The sequence below is a fragment of the Rattus norvegicus genome, chromosome 14 (genome assembly GCF_021556685.1).
Source record: "Rattus norvegicus strain SHRSP/BbbUtx chromosome 14, alternate assembly SHRSP_T2T, whole genome shotgun sequence".
NCBI classification, from domain to species: Eukaryota; Metazoa; Chordata; class Mammalia; order Rodentia; family Muridae; genus Rattus; species Rattus norvegicus.
The window spans coordinates 10,990,588-11,011,292 of record NC_141547.1 but is presented as its reverse complement, the minus strand read 5'-3'; the positions used below and the strand labels follow the sequence as shown (position 1 = coordinate 11,011,292).

Below are 20,705 nucleotides of genomic sequence, written 5' to 3'. Positions count from 1 at the left end.
TAGAATAAAATTTATTCACAGCATGGGGAGAAAGGGAGAGAGAAAGAGAGAAGGGGGAGGGGAATGGGGGAGAGGAGGAGGAGGAGCAAGAGAGCAAGAGAGCCTCTATTCTGTTTTCTAATTGTCTTTATGTTAAATAAATGTCTGTGTTTTTATTAAAAATGTTCTAATACTGCTTCTGCCTACATAGAGGTTGGACTTAGCACTCTCGACTTTTTTTTTTTTTTTATTAAATCTTAAAAAAAAAAAAACAGGCTCTGGATGCTTAAGAGTATAGCCTTGCTTCAGATCTTTGCCCACTCACCTCATGGTTCCTTATAGGCTTGCTTATCTAGATATTTTATTTACTTTCAGAAGACAGGCACTAGCATACTGGCAGGGACATGTGAGGCAGAGGAGGACCGCCCAGAAGAGAGAGGCAGCAGCCATGGTGACCTGCTGCCGACGTCCACTCACCAGTGTGGACTCTGGCTGCTGCGCACACGGCCTCAGTTGAAGTGCAGCCTCAGTTTCCCATGCAGGCAAGCCAGGCTCAGATGACCGCTCCTTCCCACCAGGTTACTGAGCGGCAGGGCTAACTCGGGAGCGAGGACCAACAGGGATAACGTGTCTCCCACTCCAGTTCAGTCCTGCCCAATGTGCTATGTTATAGCAATACATAAGGACTTATTGTGAGAAAAACTCCATAGAGCATTAAAATATACAGAACGCCAATAACTGAAGCATCGGACATTTTCCCCAATGTTATTAAACACATTTTATTTTTTTGTTTTCCTGAATCCTTTAACACGGAAACCAATGTAGCCTGCATCATATCACACACACACACACACACACACACACACACACACACACACACACACATATATATTTATCATCTCATTTATATATATGTATATGTATATATTATATATTATCATCTCATTTAACACATCATGAGCAAAGCCTACCCACCCTTCCTTCCTCCTCTAAAGCCAGCTCATGGACGGAATGCCAGTCTGAAGGTAAAGCACATGCCCTCGTTGCCACCAAAATTTCCACCTAAAAAGCAAACAAACAAACAAATCCCTTTAAGTGAGTTTGTTTTATGCCCACTTCCTGCACATATACCGTTGTTATACATTACCTTATATGCATTAAATTCTAGCATCTACCCTCACAACCCCATACCCTCTGTTGCCCAAAGGCCCCCAAGTCCCTTCCCCTTCATATCAGTGTGCTTTTGTCACTGTTCTATTATTTCATTGAGACCCTCTAAGCCTAACCGGCATCCTCCATGGGTTTAGAACTATCCACCGGAGACTGGTGGGCTCCTCCGATGCATGTGGTTTTAGTTTGATGTTCTACTGACGTGCCTGTGTACCAGAAGAGCAGGGCTTGGAGAAATGCAGTCTCATCATCCACACTGAAGTCATGCAGGCTGCCTCTGGAGATTAAACCCTGAAGTACGGAATTGGGCCTCAGGTTTGCTGAAGTGTAGGAGCCACCTTTCCCTCAGACGTCATCGTCCTTCATGTGTTAGGAGGGCAGTGCTCTGCAGCTGCCTGCTTTTCACACTCCAGCCATCTCGGCTAAAGGTCGTGCTGGGACAAACCATGCGTGCTTGGAGAGACAGACATTGGTAAAGCTTGCATCGCTCCTCCATTTGTAACTCCCAGGACTCTGCCCTAGCCGTCCTTCTCCCTTTAGCATAGAAGTACAGGCAGGAGCACATCTGAGCCAATTTCTTTAGTGTATCTCGGAGATCACGGTTGGTTTGTAATCACTATGGAATTGGGCTTTGTTATTCAAAGCTGTAGTTTTTACACCCCTACTGTTTATATTAAAGAGAATTTGTATTTCATTTCTCCTTAATTTCTTTTTTTCCCCCATCTTTATTAACTTGGGTATTTCTTATTTACATTTCGATTGTTATTCCCTTTCCCCATTTCCAGGCCAACATCCCCCTAACCTCTCCCTCTCCCCTTGTATATGGGTGTTCCCTCCCCATCCTACCCCCTTACTGCCCTCCCCACTTCTCCTTAATTTCTATGTGATCAATAACCCCTCTTTGTGTTAAATTTCCTCCCACAGAAGGTTGACATTGACTTTTACTCTTTTGATGCTATGGTGACATTGTGATTACAATTAGGTGCAGCCAACAGTGTAAGTTTTAAGAAAAGATTAAAACAAAAGGAACTGTTACTCCTGAAAGACTGCGTCTGGGCGGGGCCTTCCTGGGAGTTCACTATGTTTAGTAGAGCTGACAGACAGGCGACTCCTGCAGCAGAGCAGAGACTGGGAAGTCCAAAACTGCTGTAGAAAGGAGGCCTTGACCAGTGCACATCGCAGATTCTGTAATTAGGGAAGATGGCTCTGATTTGGTGGGAGCCACAGGGAAAAAACCTTGACCAAGTAGGGCACTGGAGAAGCCGGTGCTGTGAATGATTTAGGAAGTCTGGTTGTCTCCTAACGGCCGGGGGGGGGCAAAGCTCAGGTAGTTTAGGTGACATTATGTTTTGTCCCCATTTTCCTTCCCATTTCCCCTTCATTTCCCTTCCGCCTTTTCACTTTCCTTCTTCCCTTTTACCGAAAGATTAAATACTAACAATTGCCAGTAACGTGTCCTCCAGAATGTGCTTACAAGTCTTGAGTTTCAAAGAGTTGGTTCAAGTTTTTAAAAATGTTGTGCAAACGTTGCTTACACATGCTGGTAAAATACTGTTTGAAGTTGAAATGTTTTGAAACAGTATCTGATCAGAAGCCCAAAATAGGATCTTAACATCAATCAACATGTGGGAGACACCTTTGGATACATTTGTACCAAAACATTGTAAATCAGCCTGGTTAATTATAGCCCCAAGTCTCCCTTTTGCTCATCCTTATACTCAAAGGTTAACTGCTAACGTTGGGGGCGTGGCCCAGTCCATACAGTGCCTGCAGCGCAAGCATGATAACGTGACTTCCATACCCTGCTTCACGGAAAAACTGGGTGGAAAAGCCCATGTTTGTCATGCCAATACTTCGAGTGGGGAATCTTCGAAACAAGTAGGTCAGTTTAGTCAATCTGTGAGTTCTAGGCTCCAAGAGAGGCACAGTCTCAAAAATCAGCTGGAGTGCTGCTGGGCTGGCTCAGCAGGTGAAGGCGCTTGTGGCTAAGTCTTACGACCTGAGTTCAAATCCATACAGCAGACTGTTGAAGGTCAAAACTGACTCTCATGAGTTGCCCTCTGAAATCCATGGAACCATGGCATGCTCTGCCCTCCCCATCACATCACAAAATAAATAAGGGCAAGTTAAAAAAGTAATGTGGAAAGCAATAGAAGACACCTGATGCTGACCTTTGGCCTCCATAAACACATACCAGTATGCACACATACAGATACACACACATGTACACTAGAAAACAAATTAATGTCCACATTATAAATACCATTTTAAATAACACATTATATTACAGATTTTTTTTTAAAGATTTATTTATTTTATATATATGAGTACACTGTCACTGTCCTCACCAGAAGAGGGCATCAGATCCCATTACAGATGGTTGTGAGCCACCATGTGGTTGCTGGGAATTGAACTCAGAACCTCTGGAAGAGCAGTCAGTGCTCTTAACCGCTGAGCCATCTCTCCAGCCCTATATTACAGATTTTTATCAGTAGAAAAGTGTATTAAGTTTTCAGCATACTTTAATGGCATGCTTTCTTGATAAACTTTTCTTTATTGCAATAATTCTGTCTTGCTTTTTCTGTAGCCAACATTTTAATACTGGGAACAGAAGATGCTAACATTTAGCAAGATAGACTTGGTTATCTAGACTTTGTGAGCTCTGCCTTGTCTCCTCAGACTATCATTGAGGAGATCGTAGCCAGTGAGTGGCTGTGTAGGGTGTATTTGACAAACACTGGTGTTCATTGGCTAGACACACAGTCATATGAAAGTAGACTGATAGAAATGTAACGTAAATACTAATACATTTACTTTTCATAATACTTGTGTTTATTTATAAAAAACTATCTTGGATTATTAGAGTGCATATTTAAAGAGCAGAGCTCTGAGCATGTTACAGCGTTTAAATAGGTGTGTCTGCAAGGTTAGGAGGCTGGCAGTTACCCAGCAGGCTGGAGGCAAGCATCACTTCCAGCAACGATATCTCAGAAGTGCTTTATGTCTTTCATGTAAGCAACTGCTACCAGAACTATAGGCATTATTAAGTCACCTTTATTGAATGAAGCTGCATTACAAATCTTGATTATATAATAGGGAGTTTCTGGACCCTCAACTTTCAAAGTATTCTCCGACCGTCACCTTTAGCTATTTTCCTTCTGCTCTTAGAGGACTGATTATATCCCCAGTGGCAGATCACCTCATTCTACAAATACATCATATCTTATTTCTACATAGATATTTCACTTACATGTCTTCATAAGCAAACTACAGTTTTATCTGTGTATATTTAGACAGTGGGCCAGAACCACACCAAAGCAATTCTTCTTTGTGAACCGTGGACCTTCACTCAGCCTTCACACAGACAGGAGAAGTTATTAGACTATGAATACTAAAACTTAGTACAATAAATGACTAAAATCATCAAAAAGTTTACCTATATACATTTTCTACATTGAATCTTACATATTATACAAGAAAATACCCTCAAACTGAAGGAACCATTGATGCGTTCAAGCACAGTTTTATTTTTCCACTAAGGTGATCACACTGACTACAGCAAGGTGACATTCCTAAGAACCCAAGTCACATAGGCAGGCCTTATACCCAGGTCCCACTCTTCCCAGCTTCTGCTATGCTTTCCTGGGAGGCCTGAGCACATGTGTTCATCCAACTCAAACTGTGTGAGGTGCTCACGGTTTCATCAGATGAGTCAAAGAAGAAATACAAATAGTGCTTTGGATGATTCTATGCAATGTCAAGATAACAGACCACTAATAACGCATCTTGGAGATGTGAAATAAGGTCTGCCTACATACATGTGTAGTGGGTGTAGTATGTTGCCGGAGCGTGCTGAACACTACTTGTTTAATAAGCTAACAGTACTGGCAGTGATGCTGTCGTGGCAAGCAAACCCTCACATCATGGTTTGGATAGTTATCAGTTTTTATACAAACTCAATTATGTGCAGTTTTTGATATAGCAGTTCCCACTACAGACCTTTATAGGAAAAGTAATTTCATGGAATGTATAAATAAGAATATTAGAAAATAACATGACAAAAGTAAAAAACACGAGATTAGCTACATAGCTCACCATTGATTCGGTATTTTTAAAATCATGGAACTGCGTATATCAGGTGGGTCCTTCTGGGGACATAACAGAAAATCGATTCTGAAAGAAAGGGCTGAGAAAGGCTGTTGTCCTTTTTTGCCAGGCAGTTCCCGTGATCTAGTTTATGTTTGCCTAGAACTGCTTTTATAGCACCATTAACACATATACAACAGTTATCAACTGAATCTTGCCCATCCCATTATTTTAAAAGACAAGCGTTATGTACAATAAACGTCTCTGGGATGAGAAGACTCGAAGCCATAGGAATGAAGCAGCCTGAATTAGTGCACAGACTGAAGGACTGGACGGTTACAGAAACGCCTGCCGTGCGGTACTGACACTTTGGTGTAACATACTTGTACCTCCAAACTATTGAATCAAGAAGAGCGTCACTTGCTGTGTTTCACCCACATTCGTTAGCGCGAGTAGAATCTATTCAGCAGCGACCACCTCAGAGCTCTGCTCCAGACACCTGTTGTTGGCTGTGGCAGTTTGTGTGATTTGCTGACTTGAGTAGGTTTACACACGCATTGTTTCTTTAGACATATGTGGGATTGTAGCATGATGGTTTGCCTTCTCTTTCTTCAGTAAGATATAATAGATAGACTTGGCCACCATGTTCTTGGGTTGTTCATCTTCCATCGTGAAAATGACCCATTTCAATTATTACTTTTCAGCTCCCATAAGAACACATTGCTGTGTAAGCATAGAATGGCACAATACCCCCAAAATGTTGAGATAATAAAATGGCAAAGGTGTGTAGTGACAATTTTCCGATATGTGACGTGCACTCTAGTTAATTTGACATTGTTATTATGCTTAGATGGGATGTCTGACGTTTAAATTAATTACATTTATGGGAAAAGATGCATAAGGTAATTCATCCATCTGCACACTTTTGATTCAACACTTGGACGTGCAACACAGTAGCTAGGCCTCTGGTCCATACATTTACACACCCAGGGTCTTCAGGATTGAACGTGTTGCTACACTTGTTTGCTCTTGTTTGTGTGGTTGTTTATGAATAGCTAATCAATGGGTGATTCCAGAGAAGACAAAAGGAGCAATGTGCTAAGACGGGATGCTCACGGCAGTGTCAGGGTGGCGTGATTCTGAGAGAGGTGTTCTGCTTTCTGACGTAGTTGATGAAGATTCTCTGAAGGCTCCATAACCGGACATGGCAGTGACGTCACAGATGTGCCTTCACAGAAACTGCCTTGAATCGAATCTAGTAAAGTTTTATATTGGGTTTTCTGTTTGCCCAGTGGTTATGTAACTTTAAACAATGTTATGATTATTTTAGCATAGTGGTTTGACGTGTGACACCATGCTGGTTAATGCAGTTCAGTATCTTTATTCCCGCCAACATACTTATCGCTTTAGTTAACGCTGTGCGATCAAAGTAAAGAAATGTACAGTGACTGACAACATCTCCAGGTCCTTTTTCCTCTTTAAATTTGTTGCCCCATGAAGGCATGTAGAGCGCCAACTCTTGAATGAAGTACATTTGGTTTCAAATTCTAGTTTTATCCAGCAGGCTGTATAGCCATAAGATTGGCATCAATTAAACATCTGTAAACCTAGTCTATTTTTTTATTCTACTTCTAGGGCTTGTTTGTTAAAAACAAACAAACAAACAAACAAACAAACAAACAAACAGTGTGTGGAGCGCCTAGCAGACCCTGAGTATTTGAAGCTTCTGTTTCTATGATTGCATATTCTAGGCTCTGCCTTTATCAATAATTCTCTCATTAATCTCTTAATCACCACGGTGACCTTTCACACACTTTCACAGGCCCTCTACAGAGGCTGGCTCTTCTAGTAACTCTCCTTAGTGGAGAATTTCCAGTAGAGTCTTTCTCTCCTTCAAGTATTGTCTCAAATAATTGGTATTCCATGAAAAAAACAGAAACTTTGAAAATAGATGTTCAGTGCAAATGAAAGGCCACATTCATTTTCCCACTTGAAGAAAACTTCTTACCTTTTCCCAATGTGTAGGCTTGTGCTATTAGACACATTCAAATGAGTAATTATATTTTTTAAAAGAAGAATTAAATATAAGATTCTTTTCAAAATGCCTTCTGTTCACCACATAAAATATTTATTTATCAGTTGAAAAAACCACAGTCTTAATCCAGTCATATTTAAAATAAGTATCTTATTGTTAAGGCTCTTTGGGGGTAATTTTTAAATATTCCATCCCATTCCTTTTTTCTAGACAAAAAAACCTCATCTCTTGTTTTAACATAAATATTCTAGTCAGAGGTTAGAAGAACATTATTTTATTAAATCTAATGATGGAGCATCATAAACATGGATTGAACATCTGATGCAAGCTAAACACTGTTCCACACATTGAAAATTCTGGGATGAGTAAGACCAGATGCTTTTCAGAAAGGTTTAATTGTTTATATAAAACTGTTTATAATTAATTAAAAACAACAAAAATAATGCAGCACGTTAAATTCTTCAACCTTTCCATGAACCAAGTACGAGGCCATCCAGAGAGGAAGATATTTAACTTGAATATTTAAAAAGTTAGGCATTTTCATACCACTGAGGAAGTAGGGAGCGCTAAAGAAAAAAAGTCCAAAATATTTTGGCTGGAGGATCAAGCAGAATGAAAGGCCTCTAGTCATCAAGTGCTGTGCTTTTCAGGTTTGATGGTGGACAGAGAAGGCAGGTAAACTCCAGGAAATCAAGGTGAGATTAGGCCGAAATCACAGTGCTCTCAAGGCCAAGACATGAGCATCATTATAAACACAATCTACAGGACTGTTTATTACAACGGTCTTCCATGATTATCACTTTTAAGTGATATTTCTTGTAGCAGAAGAGGGTAGAGGAACAACTGGAACAATGTGATAACGTGAATAATAGAGGATCTGGGCACGCGGCGGTCACTGAGGAGGAACATGGCAGTCTGTATGATGAACTCTCCACTCTACGGAGGACTTTTTCCTCCTTCAGATTAACATGCATATTGTTGTTTTCATGTTTGTCTTGTTTTCTATTTATTGCCTAATATAATCAATATCCATTTTCTGGCTAGTCAGGCCAGATGACATTGATTAGCATTATGTCTGATTTAGCTATGACAAAATGTCCTTTATTGGATTAAAAAATATATACTGACATCTTTTTCAAAATCATTTGTTTTAAAGTATACTAATTTCAATAGCCTTTATAAATTTTCTTACCAATATGGACCGATGGTTTTGGTTGGGATAGCATGGTGGATTCACGTATAAATGATAACTTATGCTCCCAACACTAGAAGCAAAGGCTAAAAGTGTTAGAGATGTCGGACTTGAAAACAATTCAATAAACTGCAAATATCTAAAACTACAATCTGGCTGCAGTGACATGGCCTAAAAATGTTGAATGGGACACTTGGAAATAGTCAGTCATCTTATTAATATGTGAGGTCTAAGAGCTGAAATTATTCTTAACCAATGTAGTTCATCACATGCAAGGATTGCAGATTTACAGTCTGACTGTGGTCTGAGACTATTACCTCATAGAATACTGTGGTACGGAGGAGATGAGAAGACCAAGATGTCCTTGTGTAGCCATAGAAACTTGGTTATGTTGTCCAGTGATTTAGTGATGCAATTTGTTGTCAGGGCTATGTAACATAATGAGGAAGGGAATATTTTAATCGTTTGATTATAAATTTATTTATCACGTGAAGTATAACCAAAATTCTGAAGAGTTACAAGGCCCCATGATAGCTGAGAGATGGAGGAAAGTCTCCTTTCATGGAAATAGGCTTGTAATTTATGTTGTAAAGCATGTGAGCAAACCTCAAATCTTAAGGAGAAAACCTCAGTGTCAAACTAACTTTACCGAGCCTTGTATGTCCATACATGCCCGTTACTCCAGCACTAGGGAGCAAAGTTAGGAAAAATGAAGGGTAGCCTGGGCTACAGAGATAGCAAGACTCTGTTCAAAAACAAACAAACAGCAAAACCCAAACAAACAAAATGAAATCAATCTTATGGGAAAGAATAGTTTTTCTGAATAACATTTCAAAAATCATGAAGTAAAACGGGCAGGCCGAAAAGAAAAAATAATCCAGCATGGATAGCGTTGAGGAGAGAATAGGTTAGACCAGATGTTAGAATAGACTCTTCTGTCTGTCTGTCTCCTCTCAGAAGTACCAGGTGCATGTGAGTATCTGCAGAAAGGCTGAAGGAAAAACTGCTAGTGTCACAACACTTAGTAGCACGCACTGGGAGGAAGGTATAGGAAGGACAGATTTATGTCACACTCTTTATCCCCACCCAGCCACAGGCAGTGTGGTGCGTGGTTGTTACCTCTAAAGAAAGGGGCACGAAGGACATTAGCACAGGGTATCCCATACCATCTAGAGTCATGACTCTGGGGAGGGGACTGGTGGTGATGGAAGGGAGGAGATAAGATTTGAAGGGAGAAAAGACAGGGCGACAAAAGATATTTAGTGTCTGGAACTGCCAGATTGCAAAGTTAATCTAAAAAGAAAAATAACACTAAATAAAACATTGATACTCATGGAACTAAATAGTGTAAAAGAGAAATGCATATTGTGTGGTTCCTGACTAACTTCATTCTTCTTCTGTAATCGTTTACTATCAAGCAAGTATCTTCGCCTTTATTCGTCTATTATAATCCTAGTAGTTGCAGAATTCAAGAGTATGTGTTTTATTCATGATGAATTTAATTTTTTCCTGTAGTGTTGAAGTATGAATATTGCCTCGTGGATGAAAATCCCTTGCTAGACCTGAGCCTGCTCACAGTCTGGTTCTGCATTACCAGCTTACAGCCTTTAAGAATATATACTTTTGGTTTTCAAGTCACCAAATTTGTGATATTTTATCCTAACAGCCCAAACATATAGGGTAACACTTTTCATTATGATATAAATATTTTGTGATTCTCTAATATTCATATTGTTTAAAAAGTATTTTCTCTAGACAACTCTATGTAATCTTTATCAGTAAAACTCATTCATTTCTCCTTCCAAATGATTCATTCATTAGATAAAACTATTGTTCTCAAAAACTCTGTATGCTAGGCAATTGCTACCTGCTGTTCATGAAACTTTGCACACTGTCAGCAAGTAACTGGACACTCTTGAAATTAAAGACCCTTGGGAAAGACTTGCAATTAGTAAGAAAAAAGATTAAAAAACAGTGTGAGTCTAACCTGAAAGAAATCAACATCAAAAATTGGTGTGTGAATTACATAATAACCACACACACAGGCCCAGGAGGACAACATTGGTATGTACATGTTACATAATAACCACACACAGGTATATATAAGGACATCATTCCTTCTCATATGTGAAAATAATCTTTAGCACTAGTTTTCAAGTTTCTGTGAGTGTGTTCAACATTTACATACAACAGTACTAAGAAAATCCGTGCTTAGATAAGTACATGTTTATAGGGTATTGAAAGAACAGCGGCAATGGGGGTTTCAAAATCAGTTTATTTCATTTGTGAATTAAATAGTTCAGAACGCATTTTGCTAAATGAATAATGCAACATTTTTTTGTTATCTTTATTAACTTGAGTATTTCTTATTTACATTTCAATTGTTATTCCCTTTCCCGGTTTCCGGGCCAACATCCCCCTAACCCCTCCACCTCCCCTTCTATATGGCTGTTCCCCTCCCCATCCTCCCCCCATTACCACCCTCCCCCCAACAATCACATTCACTGGGGGTTCAGTCTTGGCAGGACCCAGGGCTTCCCCTTCCACTGGTGCTCTTACTAGGATATTCATTGCTACCTATGAGGTCAGAGTCCAGGGTCAGTCCATGTATAGTCTTTAGGTAGTGGCTTAGTCCCTGGAAGCTCTGGTTGCTTGGCATTGTTGTACATATGGGGTCTCGAGCCCCTTCAAGCTCTTCCAGTTCTTTCTCTGATTCCTTCAATAGGGGACCTATTCTCAGTTCAGTGGTTTGCTGCTGGCATTCGCCTCTGTATTTGCTGTATTCTGGCTGTGTCTCTCAGGAGCGATCTACATCCGGCTCCTGTCGGCCTGCACTTCTTTGCTTCATCCATCTTATCTAGTTTGGTGGCTGTATATGTATGGGCCACATGTGGGGCAGGCTCTGAATGGGTGTTCCTTCTGCCTCTGTTGTAAACTTTGCCTCCCTATTCCCTGCCAAGGGTATTCTTGTTCCCCTTTTAAAGAAGGAGTGAAATAATGTGACATTATTAAACATAATCTATATTGTTTTAAAAGACACAAAATAAAGAATACACAATATCACATAAGTGTCTTAACATCACAGTGATGACCTAAAATGATATTGAAAACCAATTAAACAACCATTAATTCCTTCTTTATCTTTTTTCTTCTTAAAATTGATAAATATTTTTGTTAAAAATTTCATTTTACACTTCCAGATAACAGCCTTTCACTGAGAGAAGTCAAGTCAGGAACTGAAGCAGGGCAGGGACACTGAGGCAGGAGCTGATGCAGAGGCCTTGAAGAAGGGCTGCTTTTCCGTTCCCTCCCATGGCTTGCTCAGCCTGCTTGCTTATAGCACCCAGGACCACCAGCCCAAGGGCGACACTACCCACAGTGAGCTGGCTCTGCTGACATCAATTATTAACCAGTAAAAGGTGCTTCCTGCTTGACCACGGTCCTGTCTTGAAGGACCATGTTATCAGCTGAGGTTTTCTCTTTGGAAGTGACTTTAGCTTATGTCAAGTTGCCATAAAAAATAGGCAGCAGACTTGATTCCTTGTCACAGTAACAAACAAATAAATTACCATTAATCTACTACCCTTTTCTCTTTTGGTTACCCCCGATCTCATATTAATACTAATATAACAATATAAAGTATTCCCAACTTAAAAATTCCCAGTTCTTGAAAATACAAGTGCTTTAAAAGTTTTGGTCTCTTTAAAACATCCCAAGTTTCTCTAAACTATGCAAAGCCTCTCTAAAACTTCAGAGTCCAATAAAAAATATGTTGCATATTTTCTTATTTCAATAGGGGTGGAATCAGGACATAGTTAAAATCAAAGCCAAGCCAAGCCAACCTTAACTGCATAAAACCTTCAGTGCTCGATGTCTGGGTCCCACTCACAGTCCTCTGAGTTCCAAAGGACTTCAGCCAGTTCTCTAACGCTGCTCTCTGCAGCACGCACATTTTGGCCCCTAGGCTACTGTCCTTGGTAGGCATCCCATGGCATTGGCATCTCCAAGATACTGGGGTCTGCCCTGCTACTGGGCTACACCTTCCCCAACTGCCTCTTCTGGGATCTCTTCAGGGTCTCGGAACCTGTCACATGGTACCAAACCTCACCTTCTCTCCTTGACCCCCTCAGTCCTGGGGCTTCAACTTCAACTGAGGCTGTCCAGGCAGCAGTGGCCTGTCCGGTCCTCTCATCATGCAGCCTCTCCATTCTGATCCTCAAAATATCTGGATGGCTGCCTTGAAAGTTAAAACTAAACATTGTCATAACAATGTTAACAACCTTTATGGCTTGCTATAAATTCCCATTCTTGAGAACGTTTTTTCCCCCAAAGAAAATATAATTATGGCAGCTAAAATTTTATATTGACAAGATGCTATTACAGCAGGTGACAGTTTCTTGTTTTTGTTTGGTTTTGCATATAATTAAGACTACAGGGTACCTATAGAGGCATTACAGGTATGGCTGCTCTGTCACATGTGCATCAGTAGGTGACGAAGAGGAGAGAGGCTACATCTAAGCTCAATGTTCTGACCTTTAAACATTTGAATAATTAGTGTCCCAGCATTCCCTGAAGATTGCAAGCGCCAAGGGGCCTGGATAGCAAGCCTGAGACCACAACCATTGGGACATGGGCCTCCGGGGGATGGAGAGGCAGACCGTGATGAGATGACCCCTTCCCAGGTGCACCAGCAGGGCATAGCACTCCTAAGACCACTGCTGAGATGACCCCAGATACTCAGAGAGCCCAGGGCCTAAGGAAAGCAAGTAAATGGTGGAGAAATGGAAGAGAAAGAGAAACAGAAGGTTGTGGGCACAAGGAAGAGAGGCAGAACCAGAGACTGGAGGATAGTGAGATTACGGAGGGTCTGGCCAGTGCTGCCACTGGGGGCCACGTCTGGGTCATGGAGATCCTGCAGTTATGGATCTGTAGGACCAGCTCCTCCATTCACTACAGCAGTTCATAGATAGGGTAGATGTTGGGGTTGTCCTCAATCTGGGCATGAGTGCTATCTGAGCTGGTCAGTTCACTGGCCCTCCTGCTCTCTGATCTTCAGGTGTCTCACAAGCAACCCCCGACACCAGCACCATCTCTACCCTGCTGCCTAGCTGAGCTGCAGGGCCTGCCCTTCCAAGTGTTGCAGCCAGTGAGGGACATGGTCAGTTCTCCGATTCATGACCCCAGGGTCAGCTCTCCTGCCAACATCATAGATGATGAAGGACGAGGGAAGGAAACATGGTATAACTCTCATCTGCACCATCACCCAGCAGACAAGAGACAGGGCTGGCTCTCCCATGCTCACACCCTCAGGATTGGTTCACAGTCAACCCCTGCATCTAGAGCCAGCTTTACTGTGCTACCTAGGCCAGTCACAGGGACTGCTCTCCTAAGTGCTGCAGCAAGTGAGGGACAGGGTCAGCTCTACTACTCTGATGATCCTGGGACCTGCTCTCCTGCTGCCTGCCATATGTGACAAGGGGGTGGCATGGGGTGTCACCTCTCCCTGGTGATGATCCAGTGAGTGCTGTTGCCAACTTCTTGCTTGGGTTAACCCTTTTACTTGTCAGTTCCACTATGGGTAAATTTAAGACACTACTGTGTCACCATATATGGCTTGAAGACACAATTAAAAAAGTGCATGATCTACTTCATAAATGCTTATTAATTTTGTTAATGTTCAAAAAGTCTACCTAAGCTTCAGCTAGAGTAAAGGAATCTTGTCTGGGGTGTTGATCTTGAGGTTGAAGATGCATGTGACAAACCACGCTTTTTATGATTTGCAATGATTGGATCATGGAAATACTCAGAAATGCACTCACATTGCATTTAGAGATTGGATTGTGGTTTTGGAAGATAGCATCATGAACTTACAGTACTCTTTAATTGTTTCATTATATTTTGATTGACAAAGGGTTCACTTAGTGTTTGCCAGACTAAGTAGAATTTGCTGAAATGTAAAACATGTGACCCTTTGTCTAATGTGAAATAAACAATTTGGACCTAGTGAAATAAACATGATAGTATGCAGTTCACTTAGGTCATTATAAATCATTTTCATTCTGCCTCCCAGAGGAATCCAATAAAAGGAATTAAGTATATGATACAATGTCTAATCCAAATTGTACTTTTGTTAATATATGCAGTATATCCTGGTCTAGCCTCATGATGTGGTCTAATTTATCTGTAATCCATAAAGTTCTGTGACTTAAAATTATAAAGTATAAAATTACTTTAGTGTTGCTTATAGATTTTATTTTTAGTGTGTAATGCCTGAGGTCCTTTAGTTCTTGGTTATACTGAATTTAATTGAAGTAGAATCAAGCTGAAGACAGTTTCCACGGACTCTGTCAGTGAAGTGGTCCTCTGAGGGCTGCACAATGAAATCTCCCTGTGAGTTAAGGATCTAGAATCTGTAACTTTTCTCTTTTTCTTCCTGATGTAAACAGCTGTTCTAGAGTATGAAGCTAATTGCAGTCTCTTACTTTGGCTCCTTTATTATTAACTGAAATTATTAATGAAGAAAATAGTTAAAAACTTAAATTGTGTGAAAATGTGCCATTTTATAAAACTCCATTGTGAATTCCTCAAAACAAAGGTGCCTGCAGCCTGGCCTCTGCAATCTGGCCTCTGCAGTCTGGCCTCTGCAGCCTGGCCTCTGCAGTCTGGCCTCTGCAGCCTGGCCTCTGCAGTCTGGCCTCTGCAGTCTGGTCTCCGCAGTCTGGCCTCTGCAGCCTGGCCTCTGCAATCTGGCCTCTGCAGCCTGGCCTCTGCAGTCTGGCCTCTGCAGCCTGGCCTCTGCAGCCTGGCCTCTGCAGCCTGGCCTCTGCAGTCTGGCCTCTGCAGTCTGGCCTCCGCAGTCTGGCCTCTGCAGTCTGGCCTCTGCAGCCTGGCCTCTGCAGCCTGGCCTCTGCAGTCTGGCCTCTGCAGTCTGGCCTCCGCAGTCTGGCCTCTGCAGTCTGGCCTCCGCAGTCTGGCCTCTGCAGTCTGGCCTCTGCAGCCTGGCCTCTGCAGTCTGGCCTCTGCAGTCTGGCCTCTGCAGTCTGGCCTCCACTGTCTGGTCTCCGCAGTGGTCATGATCTAGCGATGGCACAGCTCCTGCTAGAACTGCTCGCACGTTTCTATGAACTCTGAAGTGCTGCCGTCTCCTCATTTTCTCTAACTTATTCTTGTACGCGAGATTAATGAGTGAAACAAATACACAGTCAACAGATTATCTTCTTGTTTTCTAACATTTAGTTATCTTCGTATATTCGTCTCCATTTTTTCTGGATAATGCAACTGAAGCTTGATAGAAGTGAGTGTGGGTGACACGTGTTAGCGTTGAATATAGTGGCAAGCACTCATCTGCGACATACAGAATTGTAGAAGTCTTGATCTCATTGAATTTCACTTCTTTAGGACACCATACCACTTATGGCCCATTGATAATTTTGAAATTACACATTCAATAGTAATAAAAATGACATTGCCTAGAAGGATTGTCACATATACTCACTAGTAGCTAAACCATGAGAAGTAAATCTTATCAGCACTCTTCGTTCAATTAACTACAAACCCCATGCTATTCTCAAAATGGCAAGTCTTTCGAGGACGGTAGTCATATAACCATGATACTAACATTTCTCAAAAGGTTCAAGAAATAAAGGCATAATAGCAAATGCCTCTAATTTCAGCTACGTAGGAGTCAGAGAGAGTAAGACCAGAAGTTGAAAGGCAAGTAGGTGACTTACCAGAACTCTGTTTCAAAATAAGAATAAAAAGAGCTGAGAATATAGTGCAGTGGTAGAGTATATGCACATGCATCCTGGAAAGTCTTGGCATTGATCAGTTCTTACTGTAGATACATGATGGATGGATGGATGGATGGATGGATGGATGGATGGATGGATAGATGGATGGGTGGATGGATGGATGGATGGATGGATGGATGGATGGATGGGTGGATGGATGGATGGATGGATAGATGGATGGATAGATGGATGGATGGATGGATAGATGGATGGATGGATAGATGGATGGATGGGTGGGTGGATGGATGGATGGATGGATGGATGGATGGATGGGTGGGTGGATGGATGGATGGATGGATGGATGGATGGATGGATGGATGGATAGACAGACAGACAGACAGACAAGACAGACAGGTAGTGTGGTGTTTGAAGAGATATGGTCCCCGCAGACTCACGTATTTGGATGCTTGATTATCGGGAGTGGCACTATAGGGGCATGGCTTTGTCGGGGTGACTGTGGCTTTGTTGGGGGAAGTATTGCACTGGAGGGACAGCTTTGATATCTCCTATGTTTAGGCTTCGCCCAGTGTGGTACACAGTCTCATTCTGCTGCCTTCTGATCAAAATGTAGAACTTTCGGTTCCTTCTCCAGCATCATGCCTACCTGGGTGCTGCCATGCTGCCCTATGGTAAGTGCCCAACCCTCACCCTCTGAAAGCATGAGCACCCAGGAAATGCTTTCTTTATATGACTTGCCATGGCCATGGTGTCTTCACAAGAATAAAACCCAGACAGACAGACAGACAGACAGGAAGAAATCGGGCTCATCCTGAAATTTCGTTCCTTCAGAGGTACAGATAGGAATGAGGGAAGAAGAGAAGTAGCATTTGCTGACAGAGTTGATCAGCTGCCTTATCCTTCACATGTCCTTGACCTTAATACGGAATTTAATCTCTTGTTAGATGCCATAGCTGGGCTGGCCCCAAAATTTCCTGTCTGCCATTAAAATTCTTTCTGTAAGTGAATGAAGCATTTCATACAAAATGACTTGGAAACTTTTTGACTGACCTAAGACTTACTTGTCAAAGGAAAGCAAGAAGAGAGGTTACAAATGGAAAATTTGAAGGGAAAAATCTGTTCCCAAGATTTAGCATTAAGCTTCATATTTGTTCGTAAATAGTCAAATGTTACTCCCTAGTGGCTGCAGAGGTATCAGGGTTTGACCAAACTCACTTAGAACAGTCTCGTTGTATTGTAACTTAGGCTGAAGTAAGTTAAGAGAGATGCATGAAATGGTTCAGTAGAAAAGGTTGCTCGACATCAGTAGATTCTGGCAAACTGTGCTTCTGATTACATAACACCATCTATGCAATGTGCTAAAGCAACAGGCAGGCAGGCATGGCTGCCGCACCCTGTCAGCCTGCTCTTCAGTGCAGAAACTATCAGGTAACCCAGAGCCGTGCCTATTCATTTTCGTAGGAAAGTTAAAATATCTTCATACGTTATTTATTTATAGAGAAAGTATTCCTACTGTCTAGCAGGCACAGATAATTAAGCACAGGCATATATTGCAAAAGTAGAAAATTTAATAGCCTCCTAACGATAATGAAGAATGTGGTCATCCACAGATAGTACAGTTGGCTATGTCATAAATTACTTGTTTGTTCTGTAAAGATCAGGTACCTGAGACCTGCTGTATTCATTAAAAAGTAAAATGCTGAAAGGTCTCCGAAACAGATCATACCTTCTCAATTGCTCCTCAAAGAAATAAGGGGGGAAATGCCATTGTCAGCAAGATGTGTGGGTGTAATTGAATGTACAGTCAAAAGGAGAGGTGATGGACATGTGTTTCCCCTCCCCTGAAAATGCCCTTGCTTTGGAAAGAAATGGCTGTCAGTGACTGTGCCTTCCCTTGACAAATCATACTGTGCTCCACAATGGCAGCTTTGTCTCTGGTCTGTGGACCTAGGACATTCCCCACTGATGGGACCTTCTCCTATCCAGGTAACAAGAAAGTGGTCAGTCATGCAATCAGAAGATCAAGTTTAAAGTCAAAATTAAAGAAGGACTCCCAGCACTATAACATTTCGTGTCATGTAAAGCTCTCATCCAGCCAGGCCAGCTCAAATGTCATACATATGCAAATGAGACCCCAAGGTTGATGTGAAAGGTATATGCTGGTAAGGTAGCTCGTTCCACAGAACAGAGAAGGACAGAAATGCCAGAACAAGACTAATAGTGACGTAATAATGGATGCCAGGTAACCTCTACATGTCCTCTAAAAACACGAGTTCCAGAAGTTCAACTAAAGGTCACAGTGTCTTACTCTGTAGGACCTCCCTGGACAAGCCACTTTTAAAGTGTATAATAAGCCCCCTTTATTTCTTTTGAATTACAAGGTTGACTGTGTCTAATTTAAAAAACCATTGTTTATAACAATGATTTAAAAACAATTAATGTATACTGAGTAAATGTGAGGAAATTTTGGTATGCTTATAATTCAGGGGCTGAGCCTCAGCAAATCTCTTTTGTACTGACAGATTAGGGCGCCAAAGGAAAAGAGGCATGTTACCAAATCCATGCAGCAAACTGTGATCAAGCCTGGCTAGAAACAACCGCCATCAGTCTCTTGTCACTGGCTTCTTGTCTGGGCCAGCCTGATTCACACACACACACACACACACACACACACACACACACACACACACACACCCCACACACATACCTTCCAAGAACTTTTTAATTCACTTTAAGTGTTCTGTTGAAAGGAGTTAATTTAGAACAGCGTTCCAACGAAGGAAATCCCTGAGACATTCAATGATTATAATTCAGGCATTTCAATGCTATAAACTTTGAGTCCAATTTAGCCGTTTCAGGTTTTGTCATAGATCTCTCTATAAAGACAGAGGTTGATTTGAAATTTGCAAGCAAATGAAGTAATCTCATTTCAAAGAGAGATGAGAAGAGACTTTGTGAATCAGAAACAATGGGACTAACCAGTTGGAATGTTTAAAACACTTGCCTTAGACTGGAGGGCATGAAGACAGCATTGTAGTTCACATTGTCCCTGGCAGATGAAGTCTATAGCTTCTGGATTACCAAAATGAGCCCATTTCCAGATGGAAAAGTTTATTCTTCTCCCATAGTTTCTATTGCATTTGAGGTCCAGTGAGGAAATCACTATGAATGCATGACTTCGTGTGTATAAAGACGGATTTAGGTGGTGGAAGCTTTGCATTCCAAGTGAAATGGCTTTTTGGAGGTAGATTCTCATGAGTCGTTAGAAATAGGTGTCAAGACCTGTAGAGGGCTAATGGTAGGTCCTGTGGGCCCCAGACAGTTCTGCATGTGAGGTGACTTAAAAAGGATGATTTGGGTTTTGGTTTATGGTTCCCAACGTGGTCCCTCACTAAGGAAACTTTACAAAACCATTTCCTAGCCTCTTATATCAACAGGGGAAAACAGACGAAGCATGATTCCACTTATATGAGGTAGCCTTGTGATGAGTGAGGAAAAGGAAGGGGGAGTTACGGGTTAGTGCACAGATTTCCAGTACAGGATGATGAGAGCATTGTGGAGATGGCCAAAATACGGTGATGGCGGCAAATAGCGTGGGAAGTCCTTAATGCCATGCGACTTGACACCGAAGTATGCTAAGCTTACATCGTGACTCTTTTATCACACTAAGAACCAAGACAGAATAACACACAAACAAAAAAGATAGAAAGAAGAAAAACCAGTGGACCAGATATGAGATCCTTCTGGTTCAGTATGTTGTGTAACTACCTTATAGCCATGTCCATTAAGCCTGCTTGATTTGTAGGGAGCTGTGGGGGTGATAAGTCCACAGCGGTGTAGGGAATTCCGTGGGTGTGTAAGGACTGGCAGGAAATGCAAACTGGAGCAGAAGCCTGTGAGAGGCTGTTCCCACGATGGCTTGGCTTCCCTGGCTGAATGTTTCCCCTTCTCCCTTCAGTGCTCACCTGCGTCCAGGTGCACCTCTCTCGGGACCTGACACCAGTCAGTCTACACAAACACGACAGTTCTCAACAGAGTCCCTTTGTTTACTTGTCTGAATAACAGCTCCAAGTCCTCCTCACGTACATTCTTCAGTGTGTGGTGAGGAATTCACACCATCATGTCTCAGGGTTAGTCCTGGGAATTTCATAATTCCTGGAAATGGAACCCAGTGGTGACATTAGATATCACCTGTAGTACTCACTGGAATTCCTTGACTCTAGTCTATTTTTGTTCTGTGTGTATTTTATGGTTATTTCTCCCTCTTGTGTGTACACTGCTCATGGTCTGTCTCAGAGGGTTACTCGAGATTAATTAGTGTCCCCTGTGGATAGGAAATGACAACATCTGCAGTTTATCATGGGAAAACATATCAATTTACTTTGCTCAATCAAATCCAGATGAAAATATTGCATATTTTAGTGCAAGTGTTAAAGGAATAAATTAAGAAAATTCCATGTCCCTGAATTAGTCTAGATAATAATATCACTCTCGG

General features: G+C 41.7%; 1 protein-coding gene and 1 non-coding gene across 6 annotated transcripts in view; both read left to right on the top strand.

Annotated features, from left to right (window-relative positions):
• Cfap299 (cilia and flagella associated protein 299) overlaps positions 1-20,705 on the top strand; it is a 474,580-nt gene that overhangs the window by 212,012 nt on the left and 241,863 nt on the right. The window lies entirely within an intron of this gene.
• On the top strand, positions 12,896-13,029 carry LOC120096815 (small nucleolar RNA SNORA17). The gene has a single exon (XR_015637790.1). It is a non-coding gene; the product is annotated as a small nucleolar RNA SNORA17 (small nucleolar RNA).